This window comes from Panicum virgatum, chromosome 3N (assembly GCF_016808335.1).
Source record: "Panicum virgatum strain AP13 chromosome 3N, P.virgatum_v5, whole genome shotgun sequence".
Classification (NCBI taxonomy): domain Eukaryota; kingdom Viridiplantae; phylum Streptophyta; class Magnoliopsida; order Poales; family Poaceae; genus Panicum; species Panicum virgatum.
Genome location: NC_053147.1, coordinates 69,614,423 through 69,641,093, shown reverse-complemented (window position 1 = coordinate 69,641,093; position 26,671 = coordinate 69,614,423). Strand labels below are relative to the sequence as shown.

The window sequence follows — 26,671 nt, the reverse complement described above, 5'->3', positions numbered from 1 at the left end:
GTTACATACAATACAATACAATACAATGGAGCTGGCGGCGGAGTCGTTGGTCGGCGACGCTGCTGATGTTCCCCCGTACGGCTCCGGCTCCGCCTTCGGCTGGGCCGGGGTGTGGTCCACCCTTGCTAGCCTGCTCTTCCTGTGGTCCATGGTGCAGGACCACCTCTCCTTCCAGCTCGAGGACCACCTCGCCGCCCTGGCGCGCCGCCGTCTCCCCCTACGTCACCATCACCATCGACGAGCACGCCGCCGACTCCTTCTCCCGCAGCGAGGCCTACCGAGCCGCCGAGGCCTACCTCAGCGCCACCTGCGCCAACCGCGCCGCCAGGCTCCGCTCCGACCTCCCCGACGGCACCGACCGCGTCACCCTCGCCGTCGACGACCACGTCGAGGTCGTCGACGACTTCCGTGGCGCCAGCCTCCGCTGGCGCAAGACCAAGACGCTCCGCCGCACCAACGTCATCGCCTGGAACCCGCGCGAGGAGGAGCGCCGCGCCTACCGCCTCACCTTCCACCGCCGCCACCGCGCGCTCGTCGAGGCCGCCTACCTGCCGCACGTCCTCGCCGAGGGCCGCGCCGCCACCGTCAGGAATCGCCAGCGCCGTCTCTTCACCAACAACACCAGCGCCGACTGGGCCGCCGCCGGCGCCGAGGACGGGCCCCGCGGCCCGCGCCCCCGCGTCTGGAGCCACGTCAAGCTGGACCACCCCTCCACCTTCGCCACGCTCGCCATGGACCAGGCCAGAAAGCAGGAGATCGGCGACGACCTCGAGATGTTCGCGACGGCAAGGACTACTACGCGTCGGTGGGCAAGGCCTGGAAGCGCGGCTACCTGCTGTTCGCCCCCCCCCCCCCCCCCCCCCCCCCGGGGCACCGGCAAGTCCACCATGATCGCCGCCATGGCCAACTTCCTCGACTACGACGTTGAGCTCACGGCGGTGAAGAGCAACACGGAGCTCAGGAGGCTCTGCATCGAGACCACGGGCAAGTCCATCATCGTCATCGAGGACATCGACTGCTCCATCGACCTCACCGGCAAGCGCAAGAAAAGCAACAAGAAGGACAAGAAGAAGAAGAAGATGCCGCCGTGGGACAACGACGACGGCGACAAGGACGGCAAGGTCACGCTCTCGGGGCTGCTCAACTTCATCGACGGCCTCTGGTCGGCGTGCGGCGGCGAGCGCATCATCATCTTCACCACCAACCACAAGGACAAGCTGGACCCGGCGCTGATCCGGTGGGGCAGGATGGACATGCACATCGAGATGTCCTACTGCTGCTTCGAGGGCTTCAAGGTGCTCGCCAGCAACTACCTGGGTGTGTCCGACCACGAGCTGTTCGGCGAGATCCGGCGGCTGCTGGAGGAGGTGAACATGACTCCGGCGGACGTGGCGGAGAACTTGATGCCAAGGTCGAAGAAGAAGGACGTGGATGCCTGCCTTGGGAAGCTTGTCAAGGCGCTCAAGGAGACCAGCAGCAGGGAGGCGGCATGGGCCACCAAACCACTGGCTGGACACAAAGATGATGAGGACAAGGACGAGGAGGGAACCGATAAAGACAAGGACGATGACAGCGATATAGATAAGCAGAAGGGCCGAGGCCCGGTAGCCGGCCCAAGCACGGGCGACCCGGCACGGCCCAAGCACGGCACGGGCCCGAAGACACTGGGCCCGGGCTAGGCACGGCACAGGTCCCGGGCTGGGTTTGGGCTGCCAGGCAGGCCCGTCGGGCGGCACGGCACGGCCCGCAATTAGTGGAAGGCACGGTAGAGGCATGTTAGCTTATATATAACTATAATTATATACTTATATATGAATTTATAACTTGTCATTTGTCAATAAATTAACTTATAGATGTAACTTATGTGTTTTTTTAATATTTATGAACTTAATGATATTTGAGAAATGATATTTAGATTATACGATTCTTTAAACATTTGTGAAATTGATATCTTCATATGTTTATGGGCCATTTGGGCCGGCCCGACACGTCATTTTGGTCGGGCCATTTTGGCTGGCCCGGCACGAAAATAGGCCCATGGGCTGGGCCCGGGCCGTCGGCCAAGCACGAAGCCTGGGGCAGCCCGGCATGATCGAGCCGGGCCGGGCAGCCTGTTTGCTCATCTATAGACAGCGACGACTCCGACTCCGACCATGAGGAGGCCGAAAGGAAGACCAAGAAGAAGGAAGACAAGACAAATGGATAAATAATTTTAACTCAATATGTAAGTACGTACATATATAGGAAGTAATACTGGATATCATTCTTCATTAGCTATAGCTCTATAGATTATGTTAAGCAGCTTCAAACTGCAATATATAAAAAGTTGTGCATATTTGACTAATATAATGAAGGAAGATGGTGCTGTGAAATGTAAAATAAGATGAATATATAAATCCAAAGGTTCATTTGCGATCTATAGAATTATAGCCCACAAATGGTTGTACTTTTTTAAGTTGCGAGGATAGTGGTGGGGTTGTATATGCTATAGAAAATTGTTACGAATGCTCTTGAGTCTATTTGATCAAGCTCCGATCCATGTAGCTCCTTTTTCAACCTTGAGATGAACTCTTTGTGTGTGTGTGTGTGTGTTGGTAAAAAAAAACACAAATAGAGACGCAAACTCCTTTCTTGCTTTGTTGGACGGAGCCAAAGGCTGCTTATTATCAGAATGACTTGAATGTAGCAGCGGGCGGAGCCTGAGGCGGTTTATTTATTTTTATATTTTTATATTTTTGTTTTTTTACAAAAATATATTTTCGATTTGGAAATTTACAGAAATATACCCCGGCCGCCCTGCTGTCGGGCGGCCGGGACCTGGCCGACCGGCAGCGGGGCGGCAGGGGCATTTTTGAAAAAAAATTTCACGGAGAAAATTGCGCCCAGGTCCCTGGAGGCCAGTCGCCCGGTGAAGCGTCCCCTCATAAGAGAAGACTTATATGTGTTACAAACATCAGTCTCAGGAGGCTGATGACACATTTATTACATCAGATGGTTCATTACCGTACAACTCTACGCGGTAGTGAGCAGAGAAGCGCCACTATCGCGAGGATTATAATCCACACACACGCAACGATATTAAATATAAAAAAATCATCATAGTCTTGTGCCATGCGGTATCTCCTGCGGGTGACCCTAATCCACAGGCAAAGGCTGGGTGCAGGACGGTACCCTACTCAACGTCCTCTGGAACGAAGTTTGGGTCTTCCTCTGTAAAAATTAAGAATGGGGTGAGTACAAACGTACTCAGCAAGTCCAACCACACCCACGGAGGGGGTATAAACATAATATAATGCACAGGGTAAATTAAGGATAAGGCTAGGGTTTGATTTCCGGAAAGCAATATTTTATGCAGGGGTTCTTTTGAAAGAAACATTTTTCAAAAGTCAGTTTTCTTGTACCGAGTAACACGAGGGGTTGATCCACACAGAAAGGCCGGGCTCTGCGTGACAGATTCCGCCAATCCATCCATTGTTAGCCATCTGGAACAGGGCAAGAACCAGTGGTGAGTGTTTGTGTGAAAGAAGGATTAAGGAAAGACAAGTCCTAATGTGAAAGGGCCAGAAAAAGGGTTTCGCTCCTAGGGTCACGTCCTACGGCCAACCTACGGCTCTGATACCACCTGAAGCGTCCCCTCATAAGAGAAGACTTATATGTGTCACAAACATCAGTCCCAGGAGGCTGATGACACATTTATTACATCAGATGGTTCATTACCATACAACTCTACGCGGTAGTGATCAGAGAAGCGCCACTATCGCGAGGATTACAATCCACACACACGCAACGATATTAAATATAAAAAAAAGTCATCAGAGTCTTGCGCCATGCGGTATCTCCTGCGGGTGACCCTAATCCACAGGCAAGGCTGGGTGCAGGACGGTATCCTACTCAACGTCCTCTGGAACGAAGTCTGGGTCTTCCTCTATAAAAATTAAGAATGGGGTGAGTACAAACGTACTCAGCAAGTCCAACCACACCCACAGAGGGGGTATAAACAGAATATAATGCACATGGTGAATCAAGGATATGGCTAGGGTTTGATTTGCGGAAAGCAATATTTTATGCAGGGGTTCTTTTGAAAGAAAGCATTTTTCAAAAGTCAGTTTTCTTGTACCGAGTAACACGAGGGGTTGATCCACACAGGATCCAAGTTTCAAGCTGCTACCGGACTCCTCATCCGCCGTAGCACACGGCACAACTGCCGGACACATTTCCAAAACAACTCACGCCAACCCATCCCACAATAAACACTAGTTATGTGACCACACCGTAACTCGCCCAGTACCGTGGGCACGACTATTCGAATAGATTCTTAACTCTGCAGAGGTGTGCAACTTTACCCACAAGTGGGGTACCACAACTCGATCACCTTAGTGTCGGTGCAGATCCCAACAAAGCCATTACCCACCTTAGCTAGACCTGAGTAGCCATCACGGGATGCACCAAGGGGTCATTGACCTATCACAGAGCTTCTAACCGGGGCATAAGTCACACAGAGCTAATCCCTTCTCCTTGATCACCCGTTGCTCTCAGCTCTCCTAATGGCTATCAGACTAACTAGTGGGGTTTATGCTAAGTCGTTGCCCATACAACGGTCGAGTGGTTTGCACGATAGAGGAGTTAGGTGAGATGACACACCAACTCGGTCCTTAGTGGTGACAAGATGGATATCTCCCTTCCTTGCTCTGCCACACAGGCACAAGCACACCAAACGACAAATCACACAGAAATGCCATCCATCCCGTCTAAACTCATCTTTCGAAAATCCACTTTTATCCCTTCCCACACACACACACATTTTCTTTATAAAACCAGTTGTATAAAGTAGCAGGTCCTAAGCGTTCTAGTATCGATTAACGTCCAAGCAAAATCAGACATTAATCTAGGTGGTCAAGGAATGGTTATAACAAATCAAGGTGTGGCTATCCAACCGTGTTTTCAGCAGGCAAAACATATACAATTTTGTAAAATAGGCCAATAGGTTGTTTTTATAAAACTAGGACAAAAGCATGCATCAAAGGATGGGATTGAATTTGCCGTCTTCGAAGCCTTCGGGGAGGTCCTGGTCGAAGCACTGTCCTTCGGGCTCGGTGTCGTGGAACTGGTCCTCGATCGCTGGCTCGCAATACTGCTCGTCAACAGCCTCTCCTTCGTTTACACCGTGGTCTATGACGCACACAAACAAACACACAATCAAGAAAAGAAATAAAAGTTTTATCGTTGAGCTCGAATCGGAAATAATTAGGATATTGAGTTCGGAGTAATATTTTCTGGCGGTTTCCTAATGGCATGGACAAAATTATGTCATGAGAGGTGTGGTAAAGTTTTAGGTAGATCTGAGGTCATTTGGCGCATGAAATGATGGGTTATATAAAGGTTTAAGGGTTAAATAAGGGGTCAGGGACCTGTTTGTAATTATTTCTAAGGGTGGAAGGGCTTGATTGTAATTTCTAGAAATAACCGGGACATACTGAAAAGGTGTAGGGGTTTATTTATAATTAGTTTTATATGGTGGAAGGGTCTATTTTGAAATATAACAAAAGGGGGGTTTCTTTTGCAAAATGGTTAAAAGGGTGGGGGTTCTTTGGTAAAAGGAGGGAAGGACTCTTTAGGAATTTGAGAGAAGGGGGAGGGGCTTTTGGGCAAACTGCCCTTCTCCTTCCTTTCCCCCGCGCAGAACAGAGGAGGGGTAGGGGGGCGCCGACGTCCCAGGCCACAGTGGCGGCCGGGAAGAGGGGGAAACGGAGGAGGGGAGCGAGGGGGTCCGTTTCCCTCACTTACCCGGAGCAGAAGCGGCTTGTGGAGGGGAGCGATGGAGGCCGGCGGAAGATGGCCGCAATGGCTATGGCGGCAGCGCAGTGGGCAGTGGGAGGGGGCGCGCGGAGGCTGGGGTGGCCGTGGTGGCGAGGGAGCGGCGCGGGGCCCTTTTTATAGGTGAAATAAGGCGGTGGGGAGAGCCGCGGTGCGGTCGGCCGGCGAGCTCCGCGGGCGAAATTAATGGCGGGTGGCCGCGTTGGGTTGTCGCGGAGCGGTGTGTAGCGGCGAGGGCGTCGAGGCCGCTCACTGTGGCACGTGGAGGGGGAGGCTGGGCGCTGCTGCTAGGCGACGCACGGCGCGGCGGTGCACGTGGAGCAGCGGCCGGGCGTGCGTGGGTGAGCTTGTAGCAAGGGCGAGTGGGGTCGGGGCACGGCGAGCGGCGCGGGTATGGCTCGGAGAGCGGCGCGCGCACGCGGGGGAGGCAGCGACGGGCGGCATGGCATGCGACGCGAGCACGCGGTGCGCGTGCGCGCGTGTCGTGGCTCGGCACGCCGAGCGCCGCATGCGCGCGCGCGGGCACACGGGCAGGCCGATGCGGCGCGCATGCACACGGGCGAGCGGGCACTGCGGTGTGCGCGAGCGCGGCGGCCAATAGCAGGCCGGAGCGGGGAGGGGCGCTCGGGCGGTCGGAGGGTGGCGTGGCTCGGAGGCGTGCGCGCGTGGGCAGGCGGCCGATGGGCGCGCGCGTCCGCGTGGGCCAGGTGCGGCGGCGGGCCGAGCATGGAGGAGGGGCGACGCGGTTGGGCGTGTGCGACAGGGGAGGAAGGGGGGCCGGGGCAAGCCGGGCCAGGCCGTGCTTGGGGCAGAGAGAGGGAAGGGAGGAAGGAGAGGGAGAGAAATAGAAAAGAGAAAAAGAAAAAAGGAGAAAAGAAAAGGAAAAAGGGAAAAAGAAATGGAGAAAAAGAAAAGAGGAAGGAAAGAAGGGCGCCGGCGGGATTCGCGGCAGCGGTCGCAAGGCCGGTCGCGCACGCGCGGCGGTGCAACGCGTCGTGCGGGGCAAGGAAAAGAAGATGGGACGTTAATTGAATTCGGGTGTCGGGTTGGCGAAACGAATTTCCGGGAATTAGGGTTCTGGGTTTAAAGAGTAATTGAGCTCAACGACGAAAAAAATATTTTTAGCGTGCGATTTAATTGGTAGATTTTTTGGGATGTCACAAACCTACCCCACTTAAAATGAATCTCGTCCTCGAGATTCGGTTAGCTCCTAAACAGATGGGGAAACTCCTTCTTCAGAGCATCTTCACGTTCCTATGTCGCTTCTTCTACTCCATGTCTGCTCCACTGGACTCTGCAAATCCGTACTTCGGAGTTTATTATCCTCCTAGTGACCGTGTCCAGAATCTTGATTGGTACTTCCTGGTATCGCAAGTCTGGCTATAAATCTATCGTTTCTACTGGCACGCGTTCTGCCTCGGGTACCCTCAAACACCTTCTTAATTGCGAGACATGAAACACTGGGTGTATATCCGACATTTCCTCTGGTAGCTCCAGACGGTTTGCTACTGCTCCGACCCTTTTCAGAACTTGGTACGGTCCGATGTACCAAGGGGCCAACTTTCCTTGTACTTGAAACATCCGAGTTCCTCGAATAGGTGAAACCTTGAGATACACGAAATCTCCTGGGTTGAAACTTATTTCCCGTCTTTTCTTGTCAGTGTAGCTCTTTTGCCTTGACTGGGCTGCCTTCAACTTTTCTCTAATTTCAGCAGCTCTTTCTTCCGCTTCTTTTATAAGTGCGGGCCCGACCAGGGCACGTTCTCCAACTTCTGACCACATCAGCGGTGTTCTGCACTTCCTTCCGTATAGAGCTTCGAACGGTGACATGCCCAAGCTTGCTTGGTACCCGTTGTTGTATGAGAACTCGGCATAGGGTAAACTCTGTTCCCAATCCTTGCCATAGGTAAGGACACATGCTCTCAACATATCTTCCATAATTTGATTCACTCTTTCTGTCTGGCCATCCGTCTGTGGGTGATAAGCAGAGCTGAAATCTAATTTGGTGCTCATGGCTTTATGTAAACTCTTCCAAAACCTAGAGGTGAACTGGGTCCCTCTATCTGAAACAATGCGGCTGGGCACACCATGCAACTTCACTATGTTCTCCACATAGAGCTTGGCTAGCTTTTCCCCACCGTAGTTGGTTCGTACGAGTATGAAGTGAGCCGCTTTAGTGAGTCGGTCCACTATTACCCATATGGAGTCATGTCCTTTCTAGGTCCTAGGCAAACCCACTACAAAATCCATTCCTATCTCGTCCCACTTCCAAAACGGGATGTGTAAGGGTTGCAACAACCCTGCTGGCTTCTGATGTTCGGCCTTGATCCTTTGACAAATATCACAACAGGCGACAAACCGTGCAATATCCGCCTTCATCCCACTCCACCAGTATTTTTGTTTTAAGTCCATATACATTTTGGTGGATCCTGGGTGAATGGAATATGCCGAGTTGTGAGCTTCATCCATGATTATTTGCATGAAGTCGCCTTTTTGGGGCACACAAATTCTATCTTTATACCATAAGATTCCCCTATTATCCACCCTAAAATCTGGTGCCTTATTTTCTCCTGTCTGCCTTTGGATTTCCATCAGTCCCTTGTCCGAACTTTGTGCCTTTCTGATCCTATCCTCTAGTGTGGATTAGACGTTCAGCACTTGGCTGGAACCTCGAGGAACAATATGCACATTCAATCGTGTCATTTCCTCTCGCAGATGATCCTCCTTGGTCCATATGATTTCCGACTTAGGGCATCGGCTACTACGTTTGCTTTCCCCGGGTGGTAATGGATTTCCAAGTTATAATCCTTAACCAATTCCAGCCATCTTCTCTGCCTTAGGTTCAGATCCGGCTGGGTGAAGATGTACTTCAGGTTCTTATGGCCGGTATAAATTTCGCACTTATTTCCAATCAAATAATGCCTCCAAATTTTAAGAGCGTGCACTACGGCTGCAAGTTCCAAATCATGGGTCGGATAATTCTGCTCATGAGACCTGAGCTGGCGGGAAGCATATGCAACGACTTTCCCGTCTTGCATCAGTACACAACCCAATCTTTGTCGGGATGCATCACAATAGATGACAAAATCCCGATGAATATCCGGTAGGGTTAGTACTGGAGCGGTCGTCAGTCTTCGCTTCAATTCCTGGAAAATTCTTTCACACGACTCCGTCCAGGTGAATTTCTTCTCCTTCTTGAGTAGCTCTGTCATGGGCCAGGCTATCTTGGAAAATCCTTCAATGAATCTCCGATAATACCCAGCTAACCCAAGAAAACTTCTGATCTCATTGACGTTGGTCGGTTGCTGCCAGTTGGAAACTGCTTCGACCTTCTCGGGGTCCACTGCTACTCCTTCCGCGGTCGGAATATGACCATGGAAGGCTAGTTTCTCCAGCCAGAACTCACACTTGCTGAATTTGGCGTATAGCCTATGCACTCTCAACTTTTCCAAAACTACCTTCAGGTGCTGCTCATGCTCCTGAATACTTTTCGAGTAAATAAGTATGTCGTCGATGAAGACTACGACAAACTTATCTAACTCGTCCATAAATATCTTGTTCATGAGGTTCATGAAATAGGCAGGGGCATTTGTGAGTCCAAAGGACATCACAGTGAACTCAAATTGCCCGTATCGGGTGACAAAGGCTGTCTTTGGGATGTCGCTCTCTCTAATCTTGAGCTGAAAGTATCCTGACCTTAGATCAATCTTGGAGAAGTACTTGGCTCCTTTCAATTGATCGAAAAGGTCATCAATCCTGGGGAGGGGGTACTTATTCTTAATGGTGACTTCGTTTAGCGCCCGGTAATCCACACACAACCTCATACTCCCATCTTTCTTCTTGACAAACAGGACTGGGGCTCCCCAAGGCGACGAGCTTGGTCTGATGAAGCCAATTCATTGTAATTCTTCTAACTGCTTCTTTAGTTTTGCCAATTCGGAGGCTGCCATCCTATAGGGTCTCTTGGCTATAAGGGCGGTTCCAGGGACAAGGTCAATGACAAACTCTATATCTCTATCTGGTGGCATCCCAGGGAGTTCTTCCGGAAAAACATCTGGGTACTCATTTACCACTGGGACTTCTTCTAAGGACTTGGCTTCCATGCTAAACACCATCGGGTCTGATCCACTTACCCGGGTATGGCAGGTCACTCGTACTCCTTCCGGGTTTGTCAGGTGTACCACCTTGTCCGTACAACCTATGAGGCCATTATGTCGGCTTAACCAGTCCATTCCAAAGATCACGTCTATCCCCTTAGACTTAAGTACTACTAAGTCTGCTAAAAATTCTACCCCACTTAAATTGATCCTTACCCATAGACAACCTAGTTGACACTTAAATTGATCCTTACCCATAGACAACCTAGTTGACACTTGATGTCACCTCCAGGCGTCCGGGTTAATAGGGGTGTCTTTAGTAGTACTGTAGGTATATTGTGCTTTTCCACAAAACTTGAGGATATGAATGAGTGTGATGCTCCAGAATCAAATAATACTGTTGCAAGAGCTGAGCTGACTAGGTACTCACCGAGCACTACGCCCTGAGCTCCCTGAGCCTCCTATGCATTGATGTGGTTGACGCGGGTGTAGCGAAAATGGCCTCTCATGCCATATTTCAATATAATGTTTTGGCGATTGATGACACACACAACACTTGGACTAATGTGATTGTTAAGATGACTATTCTCAGGCTTTTAGGTTCAAGTGATGACAAAGAGAAGAGAGGCGTAGCAAGGCCCGAAGGGCCACCCCTACGGGGGTTCCTCTTCGGTCCAAAGGACAAGAATCGAAGAGACTGTGAAGAAATTCAATACACCGGTTGAACCGACGTTAAGGAAAAGACACACGCCGGTGTAATTGTCCAGAAGCTGGAAACTGAAGATACACTCACCGGATTAACCGACGTTGAAGAAAATGCATACGTCGGTGCATTGCCAAACGAAGACCGATGAAAATACATACACCGGTTGAACCGACGATGCATCGGTCAATTGCATCGGTTCAGTTGTCCAGAGAGGTGGTTTTTGGAGGAACGTGAAGAAGTTACAATCACCGGTTAAACCGACGCTAATTTTACATACACCGGTTGATTGCATCGGTTAAACCGGCGATACACTGGTTAATTGCTAACGGCTAGTTTTTCACGTAGCAGTTTACATACACCGGTTAAACCGATGATGGCTTTTGGGGTACGTCGGATTAACCGGCGTTACGCAGTTTTCTGGCAGCTTTTCTCCAACGGCTATATTTGCTTGTGCTGCCTATATATACCCCCAAGGCCGGGTCATTTGAGAGTGCTGGAGTTCAAGGAAGTATACAAGAGCTAAAGATCATCTCCAACCACCATAGAGCTTCATTGTACATCATATAGGCTTAAGCACACTTGTGAGAGTGCTTAGTGCTTGTTTAGGCTTAGTTCTTGAGAGAACTAGCTTGAGAGAAAGTCTTGCTGCGGCAAGCAACTTGTGTACTCGTCGTGTGACCCTCCGACTTGGTGTGGAGTGGCAACGACACTTTGTGCGGGGAAGGAGGCCCCTACTTGGTGTTAAAGCTCCAAGATAGTGAAGACGGTGCCGTGGTGACGCTTCGAGATAGACGGTGGCGGTGACCTCGTCTTTGTGACTTGGCGTCACTTAGCCTTTGCTTGTCGGGAGCCTTGGAGGCGTGGCAAGACGGTGATCAAGCGAAGAGACTCGGCATCCCACTTGTTCTTTGTGAGCAAGTGGCCGTGGACGTAGGGAGGGACTTTGGTGTCCTAACCGAACCACGTTAAATCGTGTGTCTTGGTGTCTTCACGGGAGTTTGCATATCCTCTCCCTTACCGCTTTACTTACCGCATTACGTTTCCGCATTTACTCTTTCTTGCTTACCTTTACTTTCCTAGTTAGTTTGATTAGGATTGGCTATAGGTTGCAAGTCTTTTGGGATAAGTAGAGGGTAGCATAGATAAACCTTAGTCATAACTAGCATGTGTAGGACGTGTTAGGTTTATCTTATGCAATTAGATTGAGCCCTAGGATAGAAAAGCGATTAGCGACCCTATTCACCCCCTCCCCCTCTAGGGTCGGACACCCCGGTGATCCTTACAGCGGGCTCGTCCAAATGACTGCTGGGGCTGCCTCATCTGCTGACTGTTGTTGTTGGTGTTGTTGCTGTTGCGGATGGGCACTCGGTTGGCACCTGACAGCACTGGCCTTGGTCCATTCACTGTATTGGAGAAGGCTGATGTAGCAGGCTTGTTCTTGGCATACGGGCAGTTGACGATGAAATGCCCTGTCTCTCGGCAGTTGAAACAGACCCTAGCATTACTGTTGTTGGTGGTGACCTAGCTTACATTGCTCTGCGGGGCCTTCATGGTGTTCTGGCTCCGGAATTGTGTGTTAGAGGCTTGTGCGCCTGTCACTTGAGATTGAGTCCTATACTGCATTGGAGCCTGATACCTTGGTGCAGTATAGTTGAAGCTTCTTGGTTTCTGGAAGCGATCCTGCTGACGAGACTTGCTTTCCAGAAACTTGCGCTTGTTATCTTTCCTTTCATCAATTTTGGCCCTCTCTGTAAGAATAGCCTTGTTCATCAGGGTGTTGAAATCCGGGTAGATATGTGGAGTAAGCAGGGTCCGGAGTTCTGGGTTTAATCCTTTCTTGAACATATCCTGCTTCTTCTCATCGTCATTCACCTCTTCTGGGGCATATCGGGCCAACTCCATGAACTGATGGTTGTACTCTTCCACCGACATGCTTCCCTGCTGCAGAGCGTGGAACTCATCTGCCTTGCGCTTCATGGTGGCCGAGGGGATATGATATATGCGGAATTCCTTCACAAATTCCTTCTAGGTGATGGTGGAGGCATCTTCGGCGGCGGCACAATAATTCTCCCACCAGGCTAAGGCAGTCCCGGTGAGTTGGTGTGCTGCCAGCAGGACTTTGTCTTGGTCTTGACACTCGAATGGCTCGAGCCTCCTCTGAATCACACGCAGCCAATCGTCTGCATCCAAGGGGTTGCTGGATCCGGCAAAGGTAGGCGGCTTGGTCCTCAGAAAAGCCGTCAGCTTGTCATTCATGGTTTGCTCTCGGGGTCGCTTGTTTATGAGAGCATTGGCTAGTGTTTCCAAGATGATGGTCTGGTTGTGAATTATCTGGGCTAGATCTCCGAGGGGTGGAGGTGGTGGCAGTGACACTTCTCCTTGATTCTCTCCTCGGTTCTGACTCACTTCCTGTTCATCCTGGGGAGGGTTCTGTCCATTCGGCTGCACTCCCGTGCCAGCGACTGCAGGGTTCCGAATGCGGGAGGCCCTCGTAACGCCTCGGGAAGCCATCTATAGATTGGGTAGAGTTCTTGTGAGATTGGGATTAAGTGATGTTTAAGTTGTTTAATTCGTATTTTTGAAAAGGCAGAATCTACCTTCTACCGATAAGCACACAAACAACAAGCACACACATCACAAACAACAAGCACAAGCAACTTTATTACAACAAGGAGGGTACAACACGGGCAAGACTAAAACGCGTACTACACGACCGGGTACAGGTTCACCCTCCAGGGTACAACTTAAGCCAAGGAAGCTGGGAGTGTACAACACTAGGATGGCATCGGGCATTCTACTCGCGGGGTGAGCCTTCTTCCGGGGCGCAGTGTGCGAGTAGTCCTTGTTCGCCGTCCTCTAGGTTTCCATTTGCCAAGGGTTGCGTAGCAGTTTCTCCTTCATCGGCGGCAGTAGACCTTTCAGGGTTCTCGGGTGGGGCTTGTGGGGTTATCACGAGTGGTCCCCATCCTATGACGGGTGTCCCGAGTAGAACTTGGTCTTCCCCAATTGCCGGGACTAGGGTTCCACTTCTGGTCCATTCTTGCATACGCCGGTCTCGGGCTTGCCTGAGGCTCTCCTGAGCAACTGCTTCACTGCTGACCGCGGCTGCGGCTCTTGCCTCGGCTTGTGCTGCTCGTACCTGTTGCAGTCTCACCACGAGCTCTGCTTGCTCGGCTCAATGGGTCTGCTCCCTCAGAATGTTGGCTTGCTCGTCAAAGAGCTGATCCAAGGCTGCTAGGTAGGTAGCCACTTGGTACAGAGGGTCCTCTTCATGGCGGCGGCGTTCCAGACTTCTCATTCGTGCTTCCCAAACTGGGGTTCTGATGGCCGGCGGAAAGAACCTCATTGGTGTGGGGGCGAGGTGTCTTTCAAAAATCCGGCACAGGTAACGGAGCGCCTTTCTGACGGCCAAGGGATAGGTGTCTTGGTGCCTGAATCCTATAGCGGTCACTCACCACGGCTGGATGTCGGGGTAGCGATCAATCCCGGCGATGACCAGGATCACCCTGCAGCGGAGGGTACCATGGTGCTCGTACTCTCTGCTATAGTACCTTGGGCGTTCCGTAACACCAAGGCTTTCCAGGGCGTTGATCAAGAGACTGGGGAAGCCAGTTGCAGCTTGGCAATTGCCCTGGGTCCATCCTTCCTCAGCCATCTGAAAACAAGGATAGGGTGAATAAACTTGCACAATTATTTGGGGTACACAAAGGGAGTAGATGATATTTATTATTGCAACATGGTGGGATACAGACTTCATGGATACACGATTATTTGGGCAAAGGTTCTAGCTTGGGGTGCTACTTCTATCATGGGGATTCTTCCTCGATCCTAAGAGGGCGCTTCTTCAGTGGAAGATACTGATCCATCACGTCATCTTCGGTCTGAGTACCTTTATCCCAGTGGGTTTCTTCGGGTTCTTCTTCTTCGGTCTGAGTGCCTACATCCCAATGAGTTTCCATGGGTTCTTCTTCTTCTTCCTCTATCCACCCACCTATTCCTCTGCGAGCCTCGTACTCTTGCATCCGGGCTTGGAGAGCGGCTAGGGAATCCTCGGCGCGTGCGGCTCTCATCTGTTGTTCTTCCAATTCTGCCTCACATTCTTGCATTTGGGCTTGGAGAGCGGCTAGGGAATACTCGGCGCATGCGGCCCTTGTCCGTTGTTCATCTAGCTCTTGGGTTGCCTTCTCTGCCCTGTGGACTTGTTGCTTCAGTTGTGCCGCTTGTTCGCGGTAGAGCTCATCCAGGCCGGTGAGTTAGATGGATAAGTGGGAGACCGTATCTTCCAGGTCTTCTTCTTCTCTTCCGAGTCCTCTCATCCGGGCAATCCATGTGCGTCCTCTTCCTTCAGTCCGCGGGAAAAATCCCATAGGAGTCCGCTGAAGGTGATGCCTGTAGATCACGCGTAGACGTCGCAGGGCTTTACGGGCGGCTTTTCGATAGGTGTCCGGGAAGCGAAATCCAGTGGTGGAGATGAACCAAGGGTCCACATCTGGGTAGCGGATGCTCCTTCCCACAAAGACCAGCAGGTCGCACCGAAGAGTGCCTTTGGAATCGTAGTCCCGGTAGACAAACTCTGCTGGGTCCACAACTCCGATGCGTTCCAGGCTGAGTATCAACAACTTAGGAAGGCCGGGCTCTGCGTGACAGATTCCGCCAATTCATCCATTGTTAGCCATCTGGAACAGGGCAAGAACTAGTGGTGAGTGTTTGTGTGAAAGAAGGATTAAGGAAAGACATGTCCTAATGTGAAAGGGCCAGAAAAAGGGTTTCGCTCCTAGGGTCACGTCCTACGGCCAACCTATGGCTCTGATACCACCTGAAGCGTCCCCTCATAATATAAGACTTATATGTGTCACAAACATCAGCCCCAGGAGGCTGATGACACATTTATTACATCAGATGGTTCATTACCGTACAACTCTACGCGGTAGTGATCAGAGAAGCGCCACTATCGCGAGGATTACAATCCACACACACGCAATGATATTATATATATAAAAAAAGTCATCAGAGTCTTGCGCCATGCGGTATCTCCTGCGGGTGACCCTAATCCACAGGCAAGGCTGGGTGCAGGACGGTACCCTACTCAACGTCCTCTGGAACGAAGTCTGGGTCTTCCTCTGTAAAAATTAAGAATGGGGTGAGTACAAACGTACTCAGCAAGTCCAACCACACCCACAGAGGGGGTATAAATAGAATATAATGCACAGGGTGAATCAAGGATATGGCTAGGGTTTGATTTGCGGAAAGCAATATTTTATGCAGGGGTTCTTTTGAAAGAAAGCATTTTTCAAAAGTCAGTTTTCTTGTACCGAGTAACACGAGGGGTTGATCCACACAGGATCCAAGTTTCAAGCTGCTACCGGACTCCTCATCCGCCGTAGCACACGGCACAACTGCCGGACACATTTCCAAAACAACTCACGCCAACCCACCCCACAATAAACACTAGTTATGTGACCACACCGTAACTCGCCCAGTACTGTGGACACGGCTATTCGAATAGATTCTTAACTCTGCAGAGGTGTGCAACTTTACCCACAAGTGGGGTACCACAACTCGATCACCTTAGTGTCGACGCGGATCCCAACAAAGCCATTACCCACCTTAGCTAGACCTGAGTAGCCATCACGGGATGCACCAAGGGATCATTGACCTATCACAGAGGTTCTAACCGGGGCATAAGTCACACAGAGCTAATCCCTTCTCCTTGATCACCCGTTGCTCTCAGCTCTCCTAATGGCTATCAGACTAACTAGTGGGGTTTATGCTAAGTCGTTGCCCATACAACGGTCGAGTGGTTTGCACGATAGAGGAGTTAGGTGAGATGACACACCAACTCGGTCCTTGGTGGTGACAAGATGGATATCTCCCTTCCTTGCTCTGCCACACAGGCACAAGCACACCAAACGGCAAATCACACAGAAATGCCATCCATCCCGTCTAAACTCATCTTTCGAAAATCCACTTTTATCCCTTCCCACACAAACACCTTTTCTTTATAAAACCAGTTGTATAAGTAGCAGGTCCTAAGCGTTCTAGTATCGATTAACGTCCAAGCAAAATCAGACATTAATCTAGGTGGTCAAGGAATGGTTATAACAAATCAAGGGGTGGCTATCCAACCGTGTTTTCAGCAGGCAAAACATATGCAATTTTGTAAAACAGGCCAATAGGTTGTTTTTATAAAACTAGGACAAAAGCATGCATCCAAGGATGGGATTGAACTTGCCGTCTTCGAAAGCTTCGGGGAGGTCCTGGTCGAAGCACTGTCCTTCGGGTTCGAGGTCGTGGAACTGGTCCTCGATTGCTGGCTCGAAATACTGCTCGTCAACGGCCTCTTCTTCGTTTACACCGTGGTCTACGACGCACACAAACAAACACACAATCAAGAAAAGAAATAAAAGTTTTATCGTTGAGCTCGAATCGGAAATAATTAGGATATTGAGTTCGGAGTAATATTTTCGGGCGGTTTCCTAATGGCATGGACAAAATTATGTCATGAGAGGTGTGGTAAAGTTTTAGGTAGATCCGAGGTCGTTTGGCGCATGAAATGATGGGTTATATAAAGGTTTAAGGGTTAAATAAGGGGTCAGGGACCTGTTTGTAATTATTTCTAAGAGTGGAAGGGCTTGATCGTAATTTCTAGAAATAACCGGGACATACTGAAAAGGTGTAGGGGTTTATTTATAATTAGTTTTATATGATGGAAGGGTCTATTTTGAAATATAACAAAAGGGGGGTTTCTTTTGCAAAATGGTTAAAAGGGTGGGGGTTCTTTGGTAAAAGGGGGGAATGACTCTTTAGGAATTTGAGAGAAGGGGGAGGGGCTTTTGGGCAAACTGCCCTTCTCCGTCCTCTCCCCCGCGCAGAACAGAGGAGGGGTAGGGGGGCGCCGGCGACCAGGAAGAGGGGGAAACGGAGGAGGGGAGCGAGGGGGTCCGTTTCCCTCACTTACCCGGAGCAGAAGCGGCTTGTGGAGGGGGGCGATGGAGGCTGGCGAAAGATGGCTGCAATGGCTATGGCGGCGGAGCAGTGGGCAGTGGGAGGGGGCGCGCGGAGGCTGCGGTGGCCATGGTGGCGAGGGAGCGGCGCGGGGCCCTTTTTATAGGTGAAATAAGGCGGTGGGGAGTGCCGTGGGGCGGTGGCCGCGGTGCGGTCGGCCGGCGAGCTCCGCGGGCGGAATTAATGGCGGGTGGCCGCGTTGGAATGTCGCGGAGTGGCATGCAGCGGCGAGGGCGTCGAAGCCGCTCACTGTGGCACGTTGTGACACCCCGGCCTACAAATAGTACAAGAGAAGTTGAGAATCTCTCAGACGAAACAGAAGAGTTATGCTCTAGTTCCTTGTTCCCGGATTTATGCCACACCTATCTGGAGTTATCAGCAGTAATGCCTGTGCAATGTTGTCTAAACAGGATAGAACCTTAAATAATGGAGTTTTTCTCTCTTCCTTGACCTTACCTGTGTTTCCTCTTTACCCAGCTCAAATGTCGGCAGAACAAAAAGACCTTGGAGACAGTGCAATGGGTGATGGTGAGAAAACTTGCCCATGTTGCCAATTCTATGGTGTTCCTTGTCGTCAAGTTCGTGCGACTGAAGATGAAGCCACAACTAGGAGGAACCAGAGGTTGTTCTCCGGTACAAAGAGAAAGATGTCTCATCAAGAGCAGCTAGCAGAGGATTCCCTTTTCCTCGACAGTCCATCGGTCGAAGAGCTACAGTCTAACCAGAAGAGAAAGGATCCTAAGTGCTCTAGAGATACACAGGTCGAGAATCAAGCTCTCCATGATTATGTTGATGGGTTGACTATCACTATGAAGGTGATTCAGCCACGTAGTCACAAGGAGTCCAAAGAGCAGGCAGCAGAAATAATGCAAGATGCGATGTTAAGTTCACAGGGAAGTCAACCAAGTAGCGCCATTCACCACCACCGCAAGTGCTACAAGTACGGACAAAAAGGTCATTATGCCAAAGGTTGTCCACAGAAGCGTCTTTCGCCGGCTCCACGGCAGGCGGGACAGCAGGGGCGCCCAGCTCAGCCCAGGGCGCCGCTTCAGGGCAGAGTGAACCACGTGACGGCTGAGTCAGCGGCCAAGGCTCCTAACGTGGTTATTGGTACGTTCATGGTCAACTCCCATCCAGCTACAGTGCTTTTCGATACTGGTGCTACTCATTCATTCATCACCAAGTCATATGTTGAGCAGCATAGTTTCTTTACCACCCCATTAAAGAAGTATCTGCTAGTCTCTTCACCGGGAGGGGAGTTGAGATCCCATATTGTTAGCCCTCGAGTCAGTATAGCCATAAGGGGGGCAACGTTCAGCACTGCTCTGAGGGTGCTAGACACCAAGGGTATCGATGTGATTCTGGGAATGGATACTCTTGCCAAGTGGGGAGTCAGAATTGATTGTGCTCATCGGGCAGTTCACTTGACAGCATCTGATGGCCAAGAGGTGACAGTCAGTGCTACAGAGCCTTCTGGTTTTCTTCATCAGATGGAGGCTAGACCCACGGATGGTATTCGCGTGGTGTCTGAATTCCCAGACGTCTTTCTGGAAGACTTGCCAGAAGAAGGAAGAGGAGTTGATGAAGACATATACTAATCTCTTTGCTAGCCAGCCCAGAATCTCGGGACGAGATTCCTGCAAGGGGGAAGGATTTGTAACACCCTAATTTAATTTTCCTAATTAATAATAAATTTAATTGGCTTTAATTAAATTTCTAAGGTTTATTGTGTTTAGTTTGGCAATTAATCTAATTTTTGTTCCATAAGTAATTAAAATTTATCATAGGGTTAAAAAATGTTTGTTGCATTCATGCTGGGGCATCTCTTTTATTGATTGAGTGTGGTTTGAATTCAAATTTCAATTTGAATTCAAATGTGTTTGGTTTGATATAGAAATAGAATAGGAAAAGAGGAAAGAAAATCAGAAACCAAACCAGCCCAGCTCCTCTTTCCATCTCTCCCTGCGAAGCCCAGCACCGCGGCCTAGTTCCCAGCCAGCTCTCGTGCTCAGCCCGGCCCAGCAGAACCCGCAGCAACGCAGCGCCAGCAGCTGCGCGTCGCCCCCTCCTCTCACCGACAATGCGACCCCACCAGTACAGCTCCCTCCAGCGTCCCCTCTGGCTGACCAGCAGGCCCCGCGTGGCAGCCTCCCACCGACGCACCACGCACTCAGCCCGCGGACTCTTCCTCGCACTGACAGGTCGGCCCCGCGCCCTGCTCGCCCCACCTGGCAGCCACCACGGCCCACCTCCCGCTCAGCTCAAACCCAGCGCAGGCCCAGCCGCGACCTCCCTCCGCGCGCTCGCCTCAGCCGCTGCGCTCCCGGGCCCGCACGCCAGCGCCACTCTCGCTCTGCATCGCTCGCCCCGCCGCTGACCAACATGGCCCACCGCTCAGGCCCGTCTTCTCCGGCCGCGCAACGCTCCCCCGTGATTTCCTCCTGTGATCTCCGTTGCGACCCGGCCGGGCACGCCTCCCCGGGATCCCTGGCTCCCCCCCTTAAATCACCCCGCGCTCTACCCTGCGCCTCACCCCGCCCTCGTAGCCGCAACCAAACCCTAGTACAGCACCGCCGCGTTCCCGGAGTTGGAGCAGGGGACCAGCGCCGCCGAGGTCTCGCTGTTCCGCCGCCAATCCGTCACCGCAAGCCGACGCAGGAGCTTCTTCGTGTGATTAGCAGCGTCGCCGAGCCCGCCAAACTCGAACTCAGCCCCGCGCGCACAGGAATCTCTTCCGTGGCCGCCACCGCAGGTGAGCTCGGCTCCGAGCCATTGCTCAACCCCAGCGATCCTCCAGCCGTGCTGACCCTTATCCTAGGAGCGCAGAGCACCGCTGCACTCGCCTGTGGAGTCCCGGAGCCGGAAGCGCTCGCTTTCAATCTTCTTCCACGAGCTCGGCTCTGCACCGCAGCCGGAGCTCAACGCCGACCACCCCTGCGCTGTACCTCCGGCAAATCCCAGCCCCGGTGAGCACCCCCGTGATCCCCTCCTTCTTTTGCACTAGTTATCCTAGCGCGTAGATCCACCTTGAGCGAGATCACCGCTGCCGGTGCGCCGTGGGTCCGCCCGCCGCCATGGATCCGCCGCCCGCTCGTTGAAGTGCGGTAGCTGGGTACCTGGGTAGTTTCGCCTGGCCGTGCGGAAGCTTCTAATCCCAAAACCCAACCTGGATCGGGCCCGGAACCGTGTTGTCGCGGCACACCGGCGACCAGGGCCGCCTCTCACCACGGCGAGCCACGGTCGAGCCCAGAACAGCCATCCTATGCCCTCCAATGGGTTAGGTGTCGCGTACACATCCTTTTGCACCAAACAGAAGCTCGAATGACCCTCCGTAGCGCCCGAATCGCCCACGCCGGCGAGCTTTCGAGCAGCGCCGCCGTTGGAATAGGCTCCGGCGACTCCGCGCCGCCGCCCCCTCGCGACCCCAGCCCTGAGCTTCCCGATCTCGCGCGGACGGATCAGATTAGAGAGGGTGTACCGGTTCGCTGGCCCTTTTGCTAAAGAACCCTTGCAGTTTTCCAAAATAAACCCGCGGTCCTTTTTAGTTCAAAAGAAATTCCAGTTAGGCCCAGATTTTAACGTTTTAGCCCCTGAGTTTTACCAGAATAGAACCCGCAGTCCACACTTGACTTTTTTGCGAGTTAGCCCCTGAATCTAAGGTTTAATTATGTTTAGACCCTCGATTTTTGCAGAAAACCCCCTGGAACTCCAGTTTTCTTACAAATAGGTCCCTGAACCTTGTTTTTAGCCTAGATTTTGCGTTTTAGCTCCGTTTTGGGCGTTCTTTATGTCCACGCGATCATTGTAATGCGTAGAATTGTTTTAGACTTGTTTAGTGTGCTGTTTTCATGTATTGATGTACTGTTTCTTAGCTTTTGTTAGTGTTTGCTTGTATGTTTATGTTGTGTATTATTTTTGGCCATGTGTTCGTGAGTAGACGCTGATCCATCTGAAGAGCCCCAGTACCAGTACCCGAAGCAGCCGTCTTCTGACTAGTTTGAGCAGCAGCAGGAGCAGTACGAGGAAGGCAAGTACAACATGAACAACCTATCACTTTTAAATACACTTTCATACTGCATTTTAATATTGTATGCCTATAAGGATTTCCTAGCCACATTTATCCTTTATATATATCCTTGGGTTGCATTTTGGTTAGTTGTGCTAGGTGCCGCGCTATAACACACTTGGTCCTTTTTAATTAATTTGATTAATGGTATATGCAACTTAATTCTGAGAGTGGCCCTCTGTGTGGCTTGAGTGGCTCACTTCTCATTTAAAATGGGTTTTTGTTAGAAACATGGTTTAGGGGGCCAGCACGGTGCTTACTGCCTGGTTGGCCACTCTCCATAAGGACCGGTTCATAGAGCGACAATCTGGGACAACTGCGCTACCACAAGACTGGAATGGGACGGTCTTGGCGTAATAATTAGGTCTTTTTGGTTTGGAGTAACTTACCGACGGGGCAATGGTGGTAAGCTTCTATGTCCCTCATACTGAGTGGCCTCGTCGATGACGCCCACTAGACCTGCTCCATAGTCGCCGATCCAACCCTCGCGGTTACTCCTTACCAACGAGATTCTTTGTAAAGGCCTCGTAGTGAGTCGCTAGTCATCTCACCTAAGGAAGTGTGATGAACAACTAGTGTAGCTCACAACTTGTGGGTAAAGATGTGCAACCTCTGCAGAGTGTAAATCTGGTATACTAGTCGTGCTCACGGTCATGAGCGGCCCAGATCCTCCTTTTGATTAGTGGGGTTAACTCCTTCCGACGAGGGGGTGCCTCTCGGGGTTACCTTGGTGGTTGTGGTTTGGTTCTCAGTAGTAACATGTTTAATCTTGATTAATTACTATGTAACTGGGTTTAAGGTAATTCATCCACTTGTAGTAAATAACTTTAATAAAATTTTGCCAAGACTTAAAAGCTAATGCAGTCAGTCAGCCAACCTTAGAGCCTCATAGTTTGTGTTATACTTGTTGAGTACAAGTTGTGTACTCACTCTTGCCTACTCTACTCTTTTTCCTCTTGGGATACTCTACTGCAGCTCAGTTCCTGCCGACGCGAGGGAGTTCACTCAGAGCTACCAGGACTACGAGGACTTCTAGGCGTTCGTCTCCCAGTCGACGTCCCTCTGGCGCCCAGCTTCCGAGAGGCTTCGTATTTGTACTTCGCTTCCGCTGTATCAGACATTTTTTCATTAATATAATAAATAAAATTCGTATTCGCTTTATTATATCTTTTTACGTGATATGTGCTGTGATATACTGTTCATTCTGTTGTATATACGTGTGACTTGATCCTGGCACGTATATGATTGCTCGGTTTATGTCCTTTTATAAACCGGGTGTTACACACGTGGAGGGGGAGGCTAGGCGCTGCTGCTAGGCGACGCACGGCGCGGCGGTGCACGTGGAGCAGCGGCCGGGCATGCGTGGGCGAGCCGGTAGCAAGGGCGAGCGGGGTCGGGGCTCGGCGAGTGGTGCGGGTACAGCTCGGCGAGCGGAGCGGGCACGTGGGGGTGGCAGCGACGGGCGGCACGGCGTGCGACGCGAGCACGCGGTGCGCGTACGCGCATGTCGTGGCTCGGCGCGCTGAGCGCCGCGTGCGTGCGCGCGCGGGGGCGCACGGGCAGGCCGAGGCGGCGCGCTTGCATGCGGGCGAGCGGGTGCTGCGGTGTTTGCGAGCGCGGCGGCCAGGAGCAGGCCGGAGCGGGGAGGTGCGCTCGGGCGGTCGGAGTGCGGCGTGGCTCGGAGGCATGCGCGCGTGGGCAGGCGGCCGCTGGGCGCGCGCGTCCGCGTGGGCCAGGTGCGGCGGCGGGCCGAGCGTGGAGGAGGGGCGGCGCGGCTGGGCGTGCGCGACAGGGGAGGAAGGGGGCCGGGCCGTGCCGTGCTCGGGGCAGAGAGAGGGAAGGGAGGAAGGAGAGGGAGAGAAATAGAAAAGAGAAAAAGAAAAAAAGGATAAAAGAAAAGGAAAAAGGGAAAAAGAAATGGAGAAAAAGAAAAGAGGACGGAAAGAAGGGCGCCGGCGGGATTCGCGGCGGCGGTCGCAAGGCCGGTCGCGCACGCGCGGCGGTGCAACGCGTCACGCGGGGCGAGGAAAAGAAGATGCGACGTTAATTGAATTCGGGTGTCGGGTTGGCGAAACGAATTTCTGAGAATTAGGGTTCAGGGTTTAAAGAGTAATTGAGCTCAACGACAAAAAAATATTTTTAGCTTGCGATTTAATTGGTAGATTTTTCGGGATGTCACACCCGGCAGCCGGGCGGCCGGCCCCCCAGGCCGCCCGGCAGCGGGGCGGCCGGCCCTGGCCGCCCCGCTGCAGGGCGGCTGGCTCTCCCACCCTTATATAAGGGTTGGCTGGCCCCCCACCCCTCATTTGCATCACTAAAATTCCAGAAACCAAGAAAAAATAGGGAGAGAGGCGAAGCCCTGCCGGATTTTCGAGCCGGCGACTGCAGGTAACCAAAATTCTTCTACGCTTTACAAATAGATTATGTTGTAATTATTTTTGTTGAAACAGTAGATTAGCAATCAATTTAATTATTGTTAGGAGTGATTAGTGGTACATTTAGGTGCAGTTACTTATAATAATTAGCGTTGATACAGTACATTTAGTGTTAGATTAAGTATTAGAAAGTACTAGAAAATTGTTAGAGAAGTATTAGAAAGTCTTAAAAATTGGAAGATAATATTAAAAAATTTTAGAAAATGTTAGAAAATTGTAGAAAGTATTTTGTTGAAACAGTATTTTAGCAATCAGTTTAATTATTATTAGGAGTGATTAGTGGTACATTTAGGTGTAGTTACTGATAATGATTAGTGTTGATATAGTATATTAGCATTCTGATTGCTCACTTGTGATTGGCAGGGCTCAACACCATGGCATCCTCAGGATCCACCTACATTCCATGGAGTAAGGTGACAGAAACAGTCCCCCAAAGAGTCCAGGTGCCTATGTGTTTTTGCGGATCCTTGTGCAAACTAATGAAATCAAGGATTTTAGGGGACGACTTTGGCAAGAGGTTCTTCATGTGCGAGAATTACGAGTACGACCCGCCCAAGCATTACGGCAAGGACCGAGCAAAGGTACTACAAAACACTATCAGAGTTTGTCACTTTCAGATCTAGTAATGACTTCTAACATGATTTGGGGAAAGTCTCCACCGCCTCTATGTGATTTCGTGCAGTGGTTAGACACCGAGCAATCTCAACAGGATAAGGACCACGTGTAGCGTCAAGCAAAGTGGGCTGCACAAAGGTGGCAACGAATGCTGCATGAAGAACAGATGGCGGAGAAGAGCAAGAAAAACCAGGAAGAGATTCAGAAGAGGATTGCAGATGTGGAACGTCAGAAGGCAGGGGAACGTGAAGCTGATAGGGAGAGGAAGCGAGAGAGGGCCCGCCGTGCTAAGGAAGCAGGGTCTGAAGCTATTAGAAAGGAAAAATATCCCCGGTGTACTCAGTAAAGCACCACCATGTAATCCCGGCATTTTACATTTCCTAAGGCATGTTAGGTTTACTCACAACACAAGGTTATCGTGTTGCACATGTCATGCTTTTCATTGTTCAAGTACCTAGTAGTACGAACGCCTTAGGCCTCTGCTTTGTAATCGTAGCATTGTTTACAAAAATGTATTGCAAACCGAAAATTTATGATTCGTAACTACCCTTCTATTTTCAGTACACTACATTCAGTGAGTAATTTAAATGAACCAACCTACACATTTAGAACTGCAACCAAGAAATCTTACTACACAAATACCTTCATAATATTACATGCTACAATCTGGTGCAAATACATATCCATACATAACGAAATGTAATTATCACATACATGTTGGAATACATATCCATATATCTGGTTCAAATACATATGCCCACATAACGAAATCTAGACACGACGGGCTCCAAAATCCGGAGGCAATCCATCGGTGGGATTTTCAGAAGGTCCAACCTCAGCACCAGCATTATCTTCTTGCATTTTAGGGCACTTCTTGTAAGTGTGACCATCTGCTCCACACAGGTTGCATCGTTTTTTCTTCTTTCCTGCCTCAGACTCATCCATTCCGTTACGGATACGAAGTGTCTGCAGTCGACCTACCCCTCTCCTAGCATCTGGATTGGGAATGTACATTGGAGAGATATTTGGTGTAGTGAATGACCCAGACTGCCTATGCCATATATCTCATGGCCCCAAGTGTGCACAACGGTTTCTTTTCTGTAATATTGTGAAACAAAAACCCCAGGATCCAACCCAGATTCTAAACATGCCGCAAAGACATGGGAGCATGGTAAGTGAAGAAGCTGTGGCTTCTTGCATCTGCAAAAAACCTTGCCTTCCAGAGTTATCAAGCAATCCTAAACAACCCTTTGTCTGCGGACACCCTGCCCTGTCCTGTCCTTCCATGAAACCTCAAACCTTTGATCATTCGTGCCCATGGAGACCACTCTGTGATATTGAGCCTTTTCAATCTTTTCTTTCTTGTAGTTAGGGACCCTATTGCAAAAAATCACTCCTGGATCATTAAGTAAGACAACAGCTGCCTGGTACCGCTCTCTTAAGTACCTTGTGCATCCGTACATGATGAACTCAACTATGCCAACAAGAGAAAATCCATGAACATGACGCATTACCATATTGTAACACTCTGCGTGGTTGGTTGTCTCGATCCCATATCGACGACCACCAGTGTCGTATAGAATTGACCACTTCTCCTTAGGTGCATCCTTAATCCACTGTGTGAAAGGTCCACCGCCAGAACGTCTCCGGCTGGAGGTTGAGGCCTGTTCCTTTAGCAGCTCGGCGCGCATGTTATCTAGCACCTGCCACAATGCATCAAACTTCTGCTGCTAATTCTGAGTGCACAACCTCTTGAACAAATTCATAAGTTTCTTATTCTTGAAGCGCTCATAAAAGTTTGCACCCATATGCCTTATGCACCACCTACTCACAACATCTGGCCATAGAGTAGGTTGTCCTCGACTTCCTTCATGTAGTTGCCTTATTGCTGCTAGAAGACCTGCATGTCTGTCACTGATGAGGCAACCATTAG

At 50.8% G+C, this 26,671-nt stretch overlaps 1 pseudogene; it reads left to right on the top strand.

Annotated features, from left to right (window-relative positions):
* LOC120667160 lies at nucleotides 1-1,798 on the top strand (annotated as a pseudogene).
* Nucleotides 1,799-26,671: the final 24,873 nt, after the last annotated feature.